The 18,153-nt window shown below is 36.6% G+C and overlaps 1 protein-coding gene across 3 annotated transcripts in view; it reads right to left on the bottom strand.

Moving 5' to 3' along the window:
- The window catches only part of LOC150101351 (methionine synthase-like), an 815,136-nt gene that overhangs the window by 370,484 nt on the left and 426,499 nt on the right, over positions 1 to 18,153 (bottom strand). The gene's annotated exons all lie outside the window — the stretch shown is intronic.

Below are 18,153 nucleotides of genomic sequence, written 5' to 3'. Positions count from 1 at the left end.
GCATTATTCCACAACAACTAAAAACTACAATAATTATGCCAATTTATAAACATGGTAAAAGAAACGACACTCAGAACTACAGACCAATAGCTACCCTACCAGTCACTTCAAAGATTTTAGAAAACATAACACACACCAGACTACAGAACTATGTACAGAAGTACAACATCATCTCACAAAACCAATACGGCTTTCAGAAAACAAAAAGCACCATCACTTTATTAGAAGACATCGCCGAAGCAGTAAACAAAGTTCTTGATAAAAACAATTACACCATCCTTATACTGCTTGACTTAACCAAAGCATATGATACACCTGAACATGACATACTACTCCAAACTATACTCAATAGGTATAAGAGGAACACTGCACACCTCGTTCAGGAACTACCTCTCAAACAGAACACAAGTAACAAAAATAGGTACATGTCACAACTGGGGTATACAAATAAAACATGGTGTCCCTTAAGATGCCATATTATCACCTACTCTATTCAACACATACATTAACGATGTTCATAACCTGGCCATAAGAAGTCAAATATTTCAGTACGCAGATGACACCGCACTACTTACAATCCACACGCACATCAACACGGCTTTCTCCAAAGCCGTGTTGATGTGCTTTGGAGAAAGTATGATGCTTTGGTAGAAGTATGATGTGATTTCATTCAAGACCTGAATGAAATCACAACATACTTCTACCAAAACGCAATTGTAATCAACGACACCAAAACACAGATGTTAATAATACACAACCCGAGAATCATGCACCCCACACCATTATCACTACACTGTCACACATACCGCTGCATTAACAACAAAAGAACCTGTCACTGTCCCAAAATCAAACCTGTAACACAGGCAAAATACCTTGGTCTTTACATAGACTGCCACTTTAAATGGACAAAACTTATAGATTACCTACACACTAAACTCCGCATCATCACAGCAAAACTCTTCCAAGTAAAAGATATTATTCCATCTAACATAAAAAAAACTCCTATATCATGGTATCTGCAAATCCCTACTCAGATACAGTATAACAGTCTATGCAAACACATCGAACAGCCACCTAACAAAATTAGAAGCATTACATAGGAAAATCGTGTCAACAGTGATCTGGACACCTTATACACAACAGCCAATATCTGACCAGCACATGGCGATACACAGAATTCTGAGCATTAAAAACCTGAAACACTACATAACATTAACAAGGAATTACTTCAACATTACCTATCGAAACATCAGAGACACATATCGTATAACACGACCCACAACAACTCTCTACATCCCTACATCCTTCAACAACTCATATGGTTCTTTTGTGAGATCACATCAGATATCCATGCCACTCAACAACTTACCAAGAAATTTAAAACACACAGACAACTACAGAACACATTAAAAAATTAACTCTGGAAAATATACCAACAAAGTTAATATACCATTAACACTAATATACACATCACAAATCACCAGCTTCCAATGCCTACACCCCATCTAAAAACAGTAACAACAACACAAATAGTGAAGGCTAATCCCACTCTCTTCATGAAAGCCAACCCAAGCTTCAAATATGATGATGTGTGGATGGCCTCTGAGTCTTCCCCTCTTGACTTCTACTCATTTTATAATCTTCTCTGGATTAGTCTGATAAAATCCTCTCACCAACTTAAACATCTCTATCATATTACCTCTTTTCCTCCTATCCGCCAAACTCGGCAATCCACATATCTTCAACCTCTTGATAGCCAACATTTCAAAGTTCTGAAATGGTAGGCAGAGCAAAAATAACATTTAAGTGATGAGCTGCATATCAAACAGTCTTATGTCATTTTCAGATTTTCTGGAGCAGTCCTTGATAAGAGCTCTTTCATTTAAAATTTCTCTAAATGCCCAGTAGTGATCTGCTTTTGACAGATTTCTGCTGCTCAGAGACACATAACAGAGGTCCTTGTCTGCTCCTTAATCTCCTCTTTCCACCTTTCCATGTTAGTAGGTTTCCTGTCCCAGTCTGCATCAGCACTGGATGAGAAATATTCTCACTCGCCTCCTTTATTTTCAGTGACAATTTATAATGAATAGAACAAGACTTTGTTTGCTGGCAGTCTTTGCATACAGGATTTTGCTAGTAGGTTTGGTGTTTCTTGACACTGCTATTATTTCAAGAGTGACATTTTTCACCTTTTTTTTTCTGGAGCAGTCTGTGATAAGATGTCTTACATTTAAAGTTTCTCATATATGCCTAGTAATGATCTTCTTTTGACATGATATTCCTGCTACTTGAATCCTTAAGTTCAAAGTTGGTGCACATTATAAAAAAAAAAAAAAAAATCAATTTGTAAGGTCTTGTCTAAATAAGGAAGTTCAAAAATCAACCAACATTTATCCAACAGTAAGCAAGAATTAGTATTCACTCTAATCTGTACAAAATTCTCACAAAAGTAATAACAAACAGGTTAACCCCTCTTCTAGACTCAAATCAACCAGTAGAACAAGCAGGATTCTGTAAAGGCTTTAACACAATTAATCATATTCATGCAGTAAAACAAATAATAGAAAAAGCAGAAGAAAACCAATTGCCTCTCTGTTTAGCCTTTATTAATTATGAAAAAGCATTTGATTCCATCAAACTTAATGCAATAATCAAAGCACTCCAGTATCAGGGAGTTCCTAGAAAATATATGGACCTCCTCCAGGAAATATACCACACTGCAACAATCCAACTTCACACAAGTAGCAATGAAATATCAATTGAAAAAAGTGTCCAACAAGGAGACTCTCTATCACCCAAAATCTTTACAGCAGTCCTTCAAGAAATATTTAATAATATAAACTGGACAAAGGTTGGTATAAAAATTAATAACAGAAACTTAACACACCTAAGATATGCAGATGATATCATAATTTTTGCAAACATTCCAGAAGACCTTAATATAATGATAGAAGACCCATATCATGAAAGCAGAAACGTCGATCTATAAATAAACTGAGAAAAAACTAAAATCATGTTTAATCATTCTGTAACATCAAAAAACATAATAATAGCAAACAATTTCTTGGAAATAATCTCTTTATATACATACTTAGGTCATCTCATTGATCTAAACTGTGGACTCCAAAAGGAAATAAATAGGAGAGTTCAACTTGCCTGGAGTGCATTCAGAAAATTGAAAAGCATTTTTCGAAACAATGATGTCCCACTCTGTTTAAAAAGGAAGACATTTAACCAGTGTATACTTCCAGTCATCTCATATGGTTGTGAAACTTGGTTGCTAACAAAAGCACTGGCAAATAAATTAACAACTCAAAGAAAAATGAAGAGGATGATGCTAGGCATCACATTAAAAGATAAGAAACGAAACACCTGTATAAGAAGCCAGACTCACATCACTGACATCATTCTTCACCATAAGCGACTAAAATGGAAATGGGCAGGACATCTATCCAAAAGAGAAGATGAGTGATGGACCACCATATTAATGAACTCAATTCCAAAAGAAGGGAAACAAGGCCAAGGACGTTCTAAAAGAGGGTGGAGTGATGAATTGTCAAATTTTGTTGGGGAAAATTGGTCAACCATTGCCAAGAACAGAGAAGGTGGAAAGAACTGGAGGAGGCCTTTGTCCAGCAATGAACAGAAAATGGCTGAAAAGAAGAAGAAGAAGCAAGAATCTGGAGTAGTAGTTTTTAAAACTGAAATTAAGAGTCCAGTTAATTGCTTTGCTTTTATTGGCTCTACAAGAATGATGGTCAATTATTCTGGGGTTACAGGAAACAGTACCTTAGGTGTTGCTTGTGCCCTGATGTGGATTGACCTTGCATCAAATGTTGAGTCTGCGCTCAGACAGAACACCATGTGATGTAGAACGTGTAGTAGTGACCAGCAGGAGTCAAATGTGAACAAGGGAATACTTCTCCATATCTAACTCATTCAGAATGGAGGGATGGCATGTGCTGCTAATTACCATCTGGAACATGTTTCTTATTCAGAAATTACTGTTCTTACTCTGAATATCCCACACTTTCAATCTGTTATATTCCACCAAAAGGAAAACAGACAAACTTCACTAAAATTTTCTTCAGAAGGATCAGAAAAAAATGTCTAAGATTGATGCTGAAACAACTCAGACTTCTAGAAAAACATAAAATGCCTGCTAAAAGAATATGGGATATAAAGCAGCTATAATAACGACTATTGACATGCAACCATCTGTTGACTATTACAAGAAAGACTACATTAGAATTCACTGCCAATTCAGGTTCCTTCACAAAGGGAGATGGAATTCATTAATAGACTATTCAAGTGAACATAAGAAGCTATTATTAAAGAAGTTAAAAATCTAGATCTATTCCTCCAGAGCAGGAGTGTCAAACTCAATTAGACTGCAAGCCATTTGCCATAAAAGTGTATCTCAAATGGGCTGCAAAAAATTTTCGACTAAAAAACCTGCAATAATTAGAATCGAAGGGAAGTGAAAGAATGAGTATCAATAAATTGTAAAATTAATAATAAAAATTTTATTTATTCTAAGTCATTACAAGTCAAAAACAATAGTATAATGATTATGACAACTCAAAAAAAAATAAAGCATATTTTTATTATATTAATATCTACAATATACAGCATTTAAACCAAATTATTAAATTTTATTTGAATAAATCAAATATTTATACAGTCTAAAAAAAAGTATAAATTCTTATTAATAACCATCACAAAAATTTACAGAGCTCCTATTAGTCCAAACACATGAGAATAATTGTTTGCATAAATAGGTGCTTGCAGAGCAGTGGTGAATAGACTGCATTAATTTGCCAGTAAGCCCCTCATTAGGAGGGGACTCAACCCGTACTAAGGGATGGATGAGAAAGATAGGATAGGAAACAGGTGCTTCCAAAATAACATAGAATATTTGCTGCAAACTTTATTTTTCCAGATATTTTTGACCTATGTAACTTTCAGGAAGAATAATAATAGCTTCTCATGTATATTTTTGGAACACCAACTTCTTGGTATTTCTCTTTTAGAATGGAATTTCGAAAAATAGCAGCTTTTTCGAAATTAAAGGAAAAAGGACCTGTAAAAAGCGAAAAAACTTTTTCTTGCTCCTTAAAATCTTTAAATCGCCTATCACATTCTTCTTTAATCTTTTCTAGTTTGGGACAATATTGAGAAAAGGTAAAACTTGGATTCTTATTGTTCAATTGTTCACACATAGAAAAGTAATTTGGAATATTCTCTTTTAAATGATTTTGAAACAAAACCAATTTACATTTAAAACAGTGCATCATATACCGGGTGATCCAAAAGTAACAGAAAAAGTAAAAATTCAATAATTCAAAAGTATAGACAGTAGCATGATGCAGTTTTCACAGAAATGCACAGAAACACATGGGATTTTTTTTAATAACGAAAAATTTTATTGCCAGAATAGTTACATTTGTCACCAACAGGTGGTGCTGTAGCAGTCCAGGAGCTGCTGCCTGTCATTATTTAAATCATGAAGTACGTAAATTTCAGATGTAGTGAATACATATGAAATTACATCTGAAGTTAAGCTTTCAGCATTTAATGTTTATTACCGAAGTTAAATGTTCTGCCAAGGTGAGGCATGTTTTGTTACAAGATAAGCACTTTCAGTTAAGCTGTATTATCAGAACTCCGAATGTGCAAGTGCGGCTTTGCGCACCTATCGTTCAATGCGAGGTATTAGAAGTGGAAAGGGATGGATGTCTTGTTCTTCACTGATAGCTGTGATGAAAAGGTTTGAGGACACTGGCAGTTTGGAAGCATGTGCAAGAAGCGGGAGATCCAAAAAAACTACTGCAGTTGTGCACGAGGTCGAACACAAGACTGAGACACAATCAGCAGCTTCCGCACATGGGGAATGCAGTGCGCATGAAATTTCAAGACATTTCGTATGGGACTGTGTGGCGATCACTCAGAATCATCATCAAGAGGTATCCTTACAAAATTCAACATGTACAGGAACTGAAACCAACCAATTTCAAGAGACATCATGAATTTGTAAATTGGGTTTTTCAACAGATGGAAAACAATGCGGACTGGCTGTCAAATGTCCTGTGGACTGACGAGGTGCACTTTTCGCTTAATGGAAGTGTAAATGTACACAACTGCCGCATCTGGGCGAGAGAGAACCCACATGCGATATTGTGGAAACCCCTTTGCATCAGCCAAAGGTGACAGCGTGGTGCAGGTTCACTGCATCATTTATTATAGGCCCCCTTTTTCTTTGAGGAAGTCCACAGCGGTACATTTCGAACTGTTTCTGTCACAGGCGAGCGTTATGCAGTGCTTTTAAGAGATAGCATCATTCCCTCCTTGCAAGAGAAGCAAGTGCTCCATAGTGTAACATTCATGCAGGATGGAGCACCTCCGCACATCACAGGTCCTGTCCAGCACCTGCTGCGATTGACATTTGGCAATGACCGTGTCCTCAGTCGCTCTTTCCCGCATGAATGGCTACCAAGGTCTCCAGACCTTACACCTTGTGACTTTTAGTTATGGGGCTACTTGAAGTCACAGGTGTACAGAGGTTGGCTGACGTCATTGGCCATGTTGAAAGAAGCTATTCGCCATCGTGTGACAGGAATTACAGCTGAAACCCTCTTTGATGCTGTGCAGAGTGCCGTGCCACGTCTGACGGCCATTCTCATGAATGACGGCCATCAAATTGGCATTTGTAATCCTAGCTGCGTTGCAAACTGTGCTGCACCACTGTAGAAACTACTGACACAACTGAAGCACCATCTGTCGGTGGCATATGTAACTATTCTGGCAATAAAATTTTTTGTTATTAAAAAAAAATCCCATGTCTTTCTGTGTATTTTTGTAAAAACCGCATCATGCTACTGTCTATACTTTTCGAATTATTGGATTTTTACTTTTTCTGTTACTTTTGGATCATCTGGTATGTGTATTATTAACTGATCTTTCCACTGAAGTCTGACATTTAAATCATTCAAATGTCCTGTAATATCATCTAAGAATGTTAGATCTTGTACCCATGTACCCAGTACTCATATCTGATCATTAAGAAATGCAACATCACGATTTCTCATTTCTAGGAACAATTTGATCTCCTCTTAAAAAAAAGAAAAAGAAAAAGAAAAAAAGCTTTTCAGAACTTTATGACAAGATAACCAATGAATCTCTGTGTAATAAGGTATCCCTTCAAATTCACTCTCCAAGTCTTTAAGAAATTGTGCAAACTGGTAGTGATTGAGGCCTCTGGATCAGATGAAGTTCACAGTATTTGTCACAGACTTGAGTATGCTGCTCATTTCCAATACTTTGGAGCACAGGACCTGCTGATGAATAATGCAGTGGAAAGATGCAGTTTTGGAATGTCTGGATACATTTCCTTTAACTTTGTTGCAAGTCTTAATACAAAACATTTATTTTTGCCTGCCATTGCTGAAGCACCTCCGAGCCTGTTCAGAGAAGGTTGGTATTTTTCCAAAATGCTCCACACAGCATCAAAAATGTCTTCCACTGTAATGGTTCCATGGATGGGAATCATTATTATTATTATATGACACCTCCAGGGAGTCCAAAGACTCATCGAGGGAGTCATGGTGGATATCAGCTGGGAATCATTTTCAAGAACTCTTCAGTAATATTCATATTGTCTCAAGCCAGAAGAAACAGAGCAACTTGAGCCACATCATGAATATCAAAACTTTTGTCAAATGCCATTGAAAAGCACTGTATGTTTCCTGATATTTCTAGCAACTGGTCACGTAGATGAGAAACCCAATGCCACTGAGGTTGGGATAAAAGACAGATTCCCTACGTTATATGCTCATAGGGGAGCAGCGAGAGTCTTTAGGACACTCTCACCTCTTCCCAACCCAAGACAATGGATGTCAGATAGCCGAATTCCCTACGAAAAAGCTCGTGTGCGTAGGTGCACGGGTGGGATGGCAATTCCCCATGTTAAGAGCAGCACTTAGGGCATACTCCTTCAGAGCCTCTCTGTGAGGCCAGCCGGACCTGATAAATCGCGTTAGTGTCGTCAGGAATTATCAAGTGTGCTAGATGCACTCACCAGGCTTCCCTTGGTGATTTACAGCAGCTATCAATGGGTTCACACCAATGACATGTGCTACTGAAAAATAAAGAAAATCAATATGATGCCTTTCCAGGACATCTGAAGGCGACTTCTCCACATCATGTGCTGCTCAAATAGCAAACACCTTTGGGACCTCTCTGTGAGGCCAGCCAGACCTGGTGTGGCATGAGCTGTTTCCAGGAATTATCACTTGTGCATTAAGCACTCTCACAATAATATTAAAAAATTGGCTAGATAAACTTCATTCAAATATAATCCTGCTATTTACGGTTATTCTTTTGATCACCATATTTCTGGACAAAGATATATTGTGAAATACTTGCACATTTTTGGCTGTTTTTATCATACACTCCTTAACCAAGGAACTGTCACTAAAAGGTTTGGAATGTTTGCCAATAAATCGCTGATTTCATAACTGTCTCTCAAAAACTGAAAATGGGAATGACATAATGAACAACCCTTCATGAATGACTAATGAGAAGTGAAAGCAAAGCCTGAAATGGACAGCAACGGTAGGGCAGTCGAGACAGAGCAGCTATGAAGACATGCATTATTGAGGTATCAACAAAAGATCGCATGACCAAAAGACAAAGGCAAGCCGATGATTTTTGAGTTGAAATGCTAATTCTCTTCAACCAAATTCCATACTATCTGAAACTGCCATAACAACATTCACTATATATGTCTTAGTTTTAACACGTTTATTGTATTGCTGCTTTGCGTTTGAGCTGGCAGGTGGACTCACACACACTAAAACTAAAAACAACAATTTTTAGTTTGATACTGTGTTTGCCAGTGCAAAATATGGTTTTGCTTCAGTCTAAACAGCATGGTTAATGTGGGAAGGGACATGTGATTCATTAGTTAGTACCATTTTTATCCCAGTTGTCTGTAATTGCACTATTTATTGAAAAATATATATTATTCTGTACTTTATTCAGTGATACAATCAAACTACTTGTTCTTCTTGCATCTGCAGTATAGTGGCAGTTGGAAAGGGCGTGTTGTTTACCATGGGAAGCGAGTTATCGCTCTGACATAAAAGTGTTTAAACTTTTTTTTCTTGTGCAATGTATATATGTGAAACTTTTTAATTACTTTTTTTCATAAAATCAGGGGTACAAGTCATACACGAGAGCAAGTTATATTCGAGTAAATATGGTATTTCTGTTTTATTATAAAAAGCAACCATCCTTTTTTTTTTAATCTTTCCTTGAGGCGTCGCGAGCTGCAAGAAATTGCTTTCTGGGCTGCCAGTTTGACACTCCTGCTCCAGAGGATACTGCGTGAAGTTTTTTTTTTTTTTTCTGCTAAATGGCAAAGTGTTTAATATTCAATAACATGCAGTAAGGAAAAAAAAAGTTTTGCTATTAATTAATTATTAGCAAGTCATTATAACTTTGAAATAAAATTTCGTCTGATTAGTTTACCAAAAAAGTTTACGTCAGGTTTATTTACCAAAAATCTTGGGAGGCAGTTATTTTATGATCAAATTAATACTTGCTAACATTTTCTCTCTCTCTCTCTTTATCCAACAATAGATGACACCAATTAGGACTTTAGTTCAGTCTGTTGTCCACTGCTAACTAACTGTTGCCATTTGCCTACTGTGACAAACTGTTTATTTGTGCTCTGAAGATGCTAGATAAAACATCAGCAAATAAGTTAAATAAATATTAATTATTATTTTTATTATTCTTTTGCTGTGAATTAAAGCCATTAAGCAAATTAATCATGAGCTGCCCAACACATAAGCCTTTCTACCTGTTTGAAATTTAGTCTGAGCTGGTTGAAATTGAACATGGCATCTGCAAGGTTTTAAGTTTGAAGAACTTTTCCAATATATAGCTTAGTGTAGTGTATATTTTCCTTCTATAAATTATGGTGGCTGCCATACCTCTACTCACTGATTCGTCACCTAACCCACCATTTAAAGATCACATTTTGTGAAGTATAATAAAAGAATTTGTAGTATGTACACTTCTTACCATTTAAAAACATGGAAGGAAAGATACGGTAGAGTGCATGTTTGCATGAAATGTAGAAAATGAGAGGAGATGCACGATCTTGATATAGGTATCTCAGACATCTCAGTTTTCAGTGAGGCATGGTGCTAAGAAAATGAGTGTTTGCTGTTATGAGTTATGAGTAGCATGATTGAGGAGGTAGGAAAGCAAGCATCAGGTGGTGATGGACTTGATATTAGGTAGTGTAACTGGAGATACAAAATACCTGAAGGATGGTGCTGATGCTATCAGTAAATCTCAAGTGAAGATAGGATGCTTGACTAATGTGAAGGGAGAGAGATTAGAAGAAGTGATAGACTGACTGATGCAAGACAAACAAGAAGCGTGTGACTTTCTCTCACATTAAGAGGAAGGCAGATGATGATAAGTTGGAGAAAAAAGAGGGGGAAGAGAGGGAGAGAGAAAGTTAGTGATGCAGGTGAGCAAGAAATGAATGGTTGTGGTGTACAGAAACAGAATGTTAGATGAATGCTTGCCTGGACGAATAATGGAGAATGTGTATATGGCAATAAAGTGAGGTGAAAATGTGGATGACATATAGAGATGGTGGATACAAATGATCTGAAAGGTTGTATGAATCGAGTGGCAAGAGATCTGAGGTTATTGATAGGAATGTGCATTAGAAAAAGTGTGAGAAGGAAGATAGTGTTTCATCCAGATATAATAGTGCAGAATTGAAGAGGAGAGCAGCAATAACAAATAACATGATAGTGAGAATGTGTCGAAAGAAAGAGTTGTGGAATATGTGGATAATTGGAGTACATTTGAAGATAGAATGAGATACCATATGCAAGAAAGAGAGAGATTACATTTGAACATGGAAGGAAATATGTATCTGGAGAGATTATTGTTCTTAGGACAAGTGGGAGTGACAGGACAGAGAAACTAGAGTTGCCAGAGTGGATGGTAATAGAGGTAGACTCTTGTAAGGATAGTTACATGAGAGATGATGGAATGTATCGTATGCCACAGAGTTAAATGGAATCTAGAGGGAATATAGGTACAGAAATGGTGACAATTCATTAAAGTTTCTTTATACAAATGCTAGAGGTATCATGAATAAAGAAAGTGAATTAGTGCCATTGATATCCTCAGCCTATCCTAAGATTATTGGAATCAGTGAAATGTGGTTGATGAAGGTTTATGTCCTGACAGGAATAGAAACAGAAGGGTTTAGCATATTTCAGCAGAACAGGAAGGGAAAACAGGGTGGTGGAGTGTTACTTATGATAAATGGTGAGCTGAGTCCTCTCAGAGTGTGGAATTTGGATGGAAATGGCCCTAATAGTTTTGTTTTGAAAATGTATAGTGGTATGAGGTAGAGATGGACAGGACAAGATATTTAGTGGGGTGTTGCTATATTCGAGGGAACACAGAGTGTGATGAGCAGAAAATGTAATGGTGATTTTAATTATAACAGTAAAATTGAGCAGAGGAAGCAGCAATGGTGGTAAGAGAATGGAATTTCTGGAATTCTTGAGGGACAAATATCTCAAATAACATGGAGGTGGAGGAAAGGGAACACAAACATCGACAGTTTTGAATTTCATCCTTACATCAGAGGAGCTGATTACAACTGAAATATCAGTTATGTCCCCACTGATGAGAGTGACCATGCAGTCTGGATTTGGAGGATGAATAGATATGCAGAAGTTTTAAGCAGAAAGGAATTTATGTGGAATTATAAAGAAAGCAATTATAAGAATCTTAGAAATCAGGCAGGGACAGTTTCATGAATGGAAGAATTGCAAGGAAGAGAGAGATAGCAGAAGTTCATGGGAACTAGTGAAGAAATATTTAACAACAGCAATGGAAAACAGTATTCCTCAAGTGTAAAAAAAGCAATTTAGTATAAAGTGAACAACTAATGAAATCAAAAACGAACTGCAGATGGTGATGGTGATTTGTGGATATGGCAAGAGATCTTGGGATCATGTCGATATAAAATTGTTGAAGTTTAAGGTACATACTGCGAAGGTGGTGCAGGCAACCCAGAGGATTGCTGCAATACTATGAAGAACTTTGACCAGTAGAGATAAAAGAGGTGATTCTATTGTATAAAGCTCTGATTAAGCCACTGTCCACTGTCCCAATCTGGCACAACAGATGTGCCAGATCAGGTCAGTATATCTTGGGTCAGTGTCAATAAAATTTTGAAGTTTAGGGCACATATTGTGAAGATGGTGAAGGCAACCCAGAGGTGGAGAGCAGTTTCATGATAAGACTCTGTCCAGGAAAGTGACTATTATAGTAAGAAAAGCAAAAATGGAATACAATGAGAAACTAGCTCTATAGTCCAAGGAAAATCCTAAGAAAGCCTAAGAAATAATCGTTATGTGGCCAGTAGGAGGAGAAATGATTGTAGACAAATCAACCTATTAGATGGAAAAAGATGTAGAGTGACTAGTGTATAAGATATAGTGGAGCCATTAAGTAATCAGTTTATTGGAGCATTTGATCCTGGAAAAGCAAATTTGATTCCTGGAGGAATGGGAAGGACTGAAGGCTTAGAAGTGCATATTGGATAGGATTTCACCACATGTTTTGAGAAATTATGTTAAGGAACTGACAACTCCATTGACCTGGCTGTTCAGTGAAAGTCTAGCTACTGGGAAAGCGCTCAATAAGCAAAAGGAGGATCATCTACCATAGGTAGATGATCTACATGTTCTTCATTTAGGTAGATGATCTACCTGATAACTAGTGATGATCTACCATCACTAGGGTGATGGTAGAATGCAGATATCAAACTATAGACTTTTTATTTCTTCTTTAATTATTAAGATTTGGAGAAATTAGTAAGAGATCATATACAAAATTAGGCAAACGAGGGCAAATTACTAAAGTAATTTGCTTGCCTTTTATAATAAAGGGACAAAGCACAATTAATGAGAGAAAGGCATATACTGCTTTTTTTTTTTTTTTTCGAAGGCATTTGATAGAGTATTACATGATAAGCTAATATCTAAGTTGCAACACATGGTACTGGCTATCAGATTAATGAACTGGATTGGATATTGGTGGCCTGAAATATATCAATGTTGTATACATGGGAGCTGTACAAGAAAGAGGAAAAATCACACGTGTAGTTCCACAGGGATAATTAGTAATGGGAGTTTTGCTTTTTAACCTTTATGTCAATGTTATTTGTACTGGGCTGCACGGAGATATTCAGTTATTTGCAGATGATGTGAAGCTCAGGAGATTTAATAGTAATAGTGTTGATATTTTAGCTTATCAAGAGGATTTGAATAATTTGGAAAGGTGGGCAAATGAATGGGGATATCAGTTTAATACAATCAATGTAAGGTATTGAAATTCTGGATTCGATGGAAGGTTGGATACGCTATAGGTGGATGTGGCAAGGGATCTCGGGGTCAGTTCAATAAAAATTTGAAGTATAAGGCACAAATTGCAGAGGCAGTAGAGGCAAACCAGAGGATTGCTGCAATTCTAAGAAATACTTTGACCAGTAGAGATAAGAGAGTGGTGATTCTATTGTATAAAGCTGATTAAGCCATATCTATTATGCCAGATCTGATCAGTGAAATTTGAAGAGAATAAATATTGGAGAGGATGCAGAGGCAAATAACTGAAATGTTTATTTGGTAGACAGAAGGTGAAAGGGTGACATGAAAGAAAGAGTAGACAGGTAGGAGGGTGATTGCACCATGGAATTCATTGCCTAATAATATGGTGAATGGGTTTAAAGTTAAGAGTAGCATCATTAATTGTGTTGAAAGTTTTTTACCTTGGGTTTATTATATATCAAAGACACCAAGAAATCGTATACTTGATTTTAATCCTTTACCAAGGAAGCAAAATTACTTCAACCTTGCTATCAATTATTATATTTGGTTTGATCCTTTATCCAAGTGTAAGAAAACAAAGTTTGAGCCTGAAGTATTTTCAGGACTGGGGCAACTCAAGGGAAAGGTGGTATAAGTTCTCATCACTTGCCTTAGTATCTCCCATAATGCAAAGCACATCCCCTTACGGACATGTATAATGCTATGCATTGAGGGAAGGGCCACTACCCAGACCAGTTTCAACCTTTATTGAGGTCTCATCAGTGGGAGCCAGACCCAGAGGTGGTGACTTCTCCATTACTTCCAACTTAGTAATGGAGAAGTCATATTTACCTATACCAGTTGCCAAAAGGTGTTACACCTTACAATTAAAATTCTCTGGGTTAGAGATAAGTTGATGGATTTTTATTTCGCTTGGCTGTGCTACCAATTATATATTTGGTTTAATCCTTTAGCCAAGTGTAAGCAAACAAAGTTTGTGCCTGAAGTATTTTCAGGACTGGGGCAACTCGTTGTAAAAGTAGTATAAGTTCTCATCACTTGCCTTAGTATCTCCCATAATGCAAAGCACATCTCCTTGCGGACACCTTGACCATGAATTGCCCGAGTCCTGAAATTACTTCAGGTGCAAACTTTGTTTTCTTACACTTGAATAAAAGATTAAACCAAATATATAATTGATAGAATAGTCAAGTGAAAAAATTTCCATCTACTTCAACCTTGGTATCACTCCCATTTCTGGCTCCCACTAATGAGACCTCAATAAAGGTTGAAACCAGTTTGGGTAGTGGCTCTTCCATTATGCATAACATTATACACGTCTGAAAGGGGGGGGGAGGCTTTGCATTATGGGATACATAGTAAAGTAAATGATATGAAGTCATAGCCTCTATATACAAGTACCTCAGATGTGAATATATATTTCATATGCAAAACATTGCTTTGCTTCCTTGTGAAAAGAATTAAAACCAAGTATATTCTTGGTATCTTTAACATATCATAAATTGTTGTCTAAGATCAGCCTCTCACGATGAATCTTATTGACTCCATCGAGGTCTGTAATAATAATAATAATAAACTCCTTATCTTCTTATAGTTACAAAGAGTTGGTGCATTCATCTATGGATTTCCTTTCTTCCAGGAATGAGAAGTTTCCTATCTCATTAATATTTTTTTAGGGACCATATCTACTTAAGAAAAAAATGTTAGAATTACTGACAGCAGGGAATTTTCTTTCTTTGTTATGCCTATGCTAAGGATGGTCACTTTACTCCATTATAAGTTTGAATGGATTAATTCTTTCTATGACTCTTCATTGGAAAATGAACTTAAACTCAAACCCAGACAAAACAAAACTAAGCACCTTTAGTACAGACAGGAAAAATAGACATTCCTACAATCCCAAAGTCATGATCAACAACAAGCTAATTCAAAAATTTGCAAATCCAAAATACCTTGGTATTATGCATGATCAGGAATTACATTTTGCACAACACATCTCTAACACTTCCAACAGAGCTCTAAAAAAATTAAATATACTGAAAAGGCTTTGTGGAACAAATTGGGGCGCAAAGCCAAAAATCCTCAAAACTGCTTACTCTACACTAATAAGGCCAATAATGGAATATACAGCACTTATCTGGTCACCTTCGGCATCATCGGTAAAGGAAAAATTAGACAAAATACAAGCAAAAGCATCCAAGATTATCATTGGTGCAGTCTCATCCACTGACAACATCGAGCCCAACAGGAATGTGGGCTTGACCAGCTGGAGGACAGACGAAAATTTGCCACCATAAAATTCATAAATAATATCAGAAGCTACCAAAGCGATCATATCTCCCTAAAAACTTATGAACATTGGAATCAAAAATGCAGACTTCACAGATCATCAACTTTACAATATGATGACACTATCAGGACGGAAATAGGTCTTGATCAGCTAAATGCCCACATAAAGAAAGAACCTCTATTTTCCAGTCCTTTACCTCCAAATACCTCCATAAATCTAAACCTTACCAAACTCTGTACAAAAAAAAATAAAAAAAAATGCTCAAAAAAAAGGCCGAAATACTATCAACCTTCTTTCATCCTCCAAACAGGTTATTTGTTATACCGATGGATCGTCAGACACCAATATGATTAATGGAGGTGCTTGTGTTCTCCTTCTACTCCCGAAAGGTGAAAAACTTTCAATAAAAGTTGGATCTGGGAGAATCGCTTCCAATTTTACCAGCAAACTTTTACGAAATAAATAACGCACTCGAAGCTTACTTTAAATTATCATCATCTCAACAATCTGAGGAAATTATAATTTACAGTGACTCAAGATCAGCTATGGAGGCAATCAAAAATGGCAATACCAAGCTCACACAAGACACCCATAAACTCTTAAATCAACTAAAGTGTTTAGTAAAAATTTGCACTTTACAATGGATTCCTGCTCATGTAGGCATTGATTACAATGAAGCAGCTGATAAATTAGCAAAAGAGGCCAGAGAACTCAACCAAGAAACTCGCATGATAACTCTTGCTGATGCTAACGCATTAGCAAAAGCTAAACTAATTCCACTGAAATCAGTGATACAACATCAAATTCCTGAAATCAATGCTGACAGAAAGACCTCCACCATGATAGCAAGCTACGAACAGGACATTATAGAGGAATAAAGATCAATACAGATGATACGAGAACAGATAGAAACTGCAACAACTGCCCCAATACTGAACTGACACCCACTCACATCTTTACCTGTCCAGCAATTACAGCAGCCTTGCAAGAAATAGATCCTAATCCTGAACAACAGCTCTATACAAACAAAACCATCGACACAGCCAAAGCAGTTCAAGGAGCACATAGAAACATCTAAGACTCTTCAAAGGACAAGACAACAACAACAACAATGGATTAATTATTGCATAAGGGACACCACACTCACCTTTATTGGTCCCTTATGGCATCTTGGAAACTTGAGAATACTATTTTAGTCTTGGATATAGGTAAGAATGAAGACGACTTTTGTCACTCTACACTATATTAGCACAGGTTACTGAGGGAGAGGATCTTCCTTATTATAATTTTCTAAGGATAAAGAGGTAAAGTGATTAGTGTATATGATATAGTGGAAAAATTTATAATGTAAAACTCTTTTTATATGAGAGGTTCATTTTTGAAAGTAGATTGATACAGGGAAAATGTTTTTTCAGCACTTGGCTAGAGGGACCAGAACAAGGGATCATCTCTGGAAGATGAATAAAGGTGTGGTTATAATTAGAGGTATGATAGATTGTCCACACAATCTATCATACCTCTCCTTGAACCTATTAACAGACAAAGCACTCACAACTTACTCTGGCAACCCATTCCACTCATTCACAACTCTCCAAACAAAAAAATCTAGTCCTTATCATCCCATGAAGCAATTTCTTTGATCATTTCTTCCTTCCTTCATTCTTGGAACAACCTCCCGCCCCAAACTGTTTTTCCCACCTTTTTTTAAGAAATACATCAACAGGCTATCTCTTTCTCCTTAATCACTTACCCACACATGGCACTGTGGTATTATAGGTCCTGTGACCTCTCATGTGTAAGGTCAACAATTATTTTTAAAAAAATTAAAATTAAAAATTATTGCTTATTTATTTATGTATATATTTTAAATTCTATATTTTATATCTTCTTTCTGCAGTGAAAGAAGATATAAAATATATCTTCTATATATATTTAAAAAAAATGGGCATAAAAGTCACTAAATGGAAACCAGCTGCAATTTTCACTGTGCTAAATTTTGGAGATACAATATCTAGTACATCCTTGAGAATACATACCAGGAGATGATGAGTATAAGTCAAAGTTTCATTATTCTATGTTTTGATCATTATGTACATAACTAGTTACACAGTTGCACATTAGTTGCAAACTATATAGAAATAAAATGGATTGGAAGGAATATTGGGAGGGAGGAGGGAGAAGGGGGGGGGAAGGACATTTTAAATATATACTAAATATACAAGTCAGGCTAACTTTGGCAGGTAGTTCAGCAAAAGAAACAATTTAAATCGCTTCCTTTGCTGATACTCTGTCACATATTCAACATTATACATATCTGCAAGGATATGTATAATGTTATGCATTAAGGGAAGGGTCACTACCAGACTAGTTTCGACCTTTATTGAGGTCTCTTCAGTGGGAGCCAGGCCAAGAAGTGCCAGGCAG

The sequence above is a fragment of the Typopeltis vanoorti genome, chromosome 11 (genome assembly GCF_054136105.1).
Source record: "Typopeltis vanoorti isolate ZY-2024b chromosome 11, IOZ_Tvanoo_1.0, whole genome shotgun sequence".
NCBI lineage: Eukaryota > Metazoa > Arthropoda > Arachnida > Uropygi > Thelyphonidae > Typopeltis > Typopeltis vanoorti.
The sequence above is the reverse complement of the archived record's forward strand: the minus strand, read 5'-3'. Positions and strand labels throughout refer to the sequence as shown.